Source organism: Sprattus sprattus, assembly GCF_963457725.1.
Source record: "Sprattus sprattus genome assembly, chromosome: 14".
In the NCBI taxonomy this organism is placed as follows: domain Eukaryota; kingdom Metazoa; phylum Chordata; class Actinopteri; order Clupeiformes; family Clupeidae; genus Sprattus; species Sprattus sprattus.
The window spans coordinates 1,881,932-1,884,431 of record NC_137912.1 but is presented as its reverse complement, the minus strand read 5'-3'; the positions used below and the strand labels follow the sequence as shown (position 1 = coordinate 1,884,431).

Genomic DNA, 2,500 nt, shown 5'->3' with positions numbered 1-2,500 from the left:
CACCCCCTTGTTGTTAGCACCCCTTGTTGTTAGCACCCCTTGTTGTTAGCACCCGCAGTACCTGATGTTAGCACCCCTTGTTGTTTGCACTTCCTTGTTGTTAGCGCCCCCTTGCTCTTAGCACCCCCAGTCCCTGATGTTAGCACCCCCTCATCTTGTTGTTAGCACCCCCTTGCTGTTAGCACCCCCTTGCTGTTAGCACCCCGTTGTTGTTAGCATCCCTGTCCTGGCTTTTAGCACCCCCTTGTTGTTAGCATCCCTGTCCTGGCTGTTAGCACCACGTTGTTGTTAGCATCCCTGTCCTGGCTGTTAGCACCACGTTGTTGTTAGCATCCCTGTCCTGGCTGTTAGCACCCCCTTGTTGTTAGCATCCCTGTTCTGGCTTTTAGCAGCCCCTTTGTATTTGGCTGTAGGGACAGTTGACCAGGGTGTAATATCACATGTGTTGTTATCTGTATCTGTGTGTGTGCGTGTGTGTGTGTGTGTGTGTGTGTGTGTGTGCGTGCGTGCATTTTAGTTGCTATACACCTGACCTGTGAGTGTCTTCTTTACACAAAAAAGAGCCGTGTGTGTGTGTGTGTGTGTGTGTGTGAATGTGTGTGTGTGTGTGTGTGTGTGTGTGTGTGTGTGTGTGTGTGTGTGTGTGTGTGTGTGTGTGTGTGTGTGTGTGTGTGTGTGTGTGAATGTGTGTGAATGTGTGTGTGTGTGTGTGTGAATGTGTGTGTGTGTGTGTGTGTGTGTGTGTGTGTGTGTGTGTGTGTGTGTGTGTGTGAATGTGTGTGTGTGTGTGTGTGTGTGTGTGTGTGTGTTCATTGAAACAGAACAAGTGAGTCCTGTGTTCTCTAATGACACGAGCGTCTGCTAGATTTCATTAATCTCCTGACGAACTAATGACTGGAGACACAATGGCAGGCAACACTGAACTCAAATGGACTGTGTGTGTGTGTGTGTGTGTGTGTGTGTGTATGTGAGGTACTCTATAACTCCTCTAGTCAGAGGAGTATTAAACTAATTTCCTCTTGCCCTCTCTCTCTCCTTCTCTTTCTTCTTCTCTCTCCTTCTCTCTCTCTTCTTCTCTCACCTTCTCTCTCTCTCTCCTTATCTGACTTTTCTCTCTCCTTTTCTCTTTCTCCTTCTCTCTCTCTCCTTCTCTCTCAATCTCCATCTCCATCTCCATCTCTCTCTCTCTCTCCCTCTCTCTCTCTCTCTCTCTCCATCTCCATCTCCATCTCTCTCTCTCTCTCTCTCTCTCTCTCTCTCCATCTCTCTCTCTGTATCAGACCCATCTCTCTAATGAGCTGCCCTGGGCTAGCGGGCTAACACACATGCCGTTAGTAATTAGCATCTGCCCTCCACAGTGACACACTTCTCATGTGTGTGTGTGTGTGTGTGTGTGTGTGTGTGCGCATGTGTGTGTGTGTGTGTCTTATCTGCGCCCTCCACAGTGACACACTTCTCACTTGCCCTACACCTTGGCACAGTTCTCTTGCGCCCTCCACACTGGCACACTTCTCCTGTGTGTGTGTGTGTGTGTGTGTGTGTGTGTGTGTGTGTGCACACTTCTCCTGTGCCCAGGGCACTCAGGCTGGCATCCTTCTCATGTGGCCTTCTAAGAGCACTTGGCAGTGGTTAGGGTACAAGCACCCCCCTGTGTGTGTGTGTGTGTGTGTGTGTGTGTGTGTGTGTGCATGTGTGTGTGTTTGGGTGTGTGTGTGTGTGTGCGTGCGTGCGTGTGTGTGTGTGTGCGCATGTGTGTGTGTGTGCATGCGTGTGTGTGTGTGTGTGCATGCGTGTGTGTGTGTGTGTGCATGCGTGTGTGTGTGTGTGTGTGTGTGTGTGTGTGTGCATGTGTGTGTGTGTGTGTGTGTGCATGTGTGTGTGTGTGTTTGGGTGTGTGTGTGTGTGTGCATGTGTGTGTGTGTTTGGGTGTGTGTGTGTGTGTGTGTGTGTGTGTGTGTTTGGGTGTGTGTGTGTGTGTGTGTGTGCTGACGAGGTGCTGACTGTAACACTGATCTCAGCTAAACTTTCAGAAGGGGAATGAGAACAGACCTGCTAAGACACACACACTCCACTGAGGAGAGGATTGTGTGTGTGTGTGTGTGTGTGTGTGTGTGTGTGTGTGTGTGTGTGTGTGTGTGTGTGTGTGTGTGTGTGTGTCTGTGTGTGTGAGTCTGTTTATATGTGGTGTACTGACACCAAAAAGTCAATCTGTATGTTGAGCATGATAAGTCTGTGAATGAGCAAGAAAAGTTTGTGACGATGGTGTGTGTGTGTGTGTGTGTGTGTGTGTGTGTTTTGCATACATGTATGTTTGTATGACTGTATGTATGTAAGTGTGTGTGTATATGCATGTATGTATATATGTATGTATGTATGTATGTATGTATGTGTGTGTTAGGTGTGTGTGTGTCTATAGTATGCATATATGCATCTATAGATATATGTATGTATGTAAGTGTGTGTGTGTGTGTGTGTGTGTGTGCATGAGTTTGTGTGCGTG

The 2,500-nt window shown here is 48.2% G+C and overlaps 1 protein-coding gene across 1 annotated transcript in view; it reads right to left on the bottom strand.

Moving 5' to 3' along the window:
- cacna2d4a (calcium channel, voltage-dependent, alpha 2/delta subunit 4a) overlaps nt 1-2,500 on the bottom strand; it is a gene marked incomplete at both ends in the record, with an annotated part of 59,361 nt that overhangs the window by 56,414 nt on the left and 447 nt on the right. The gene's annotated exons all lie outside the window — the stretch shown is intronic.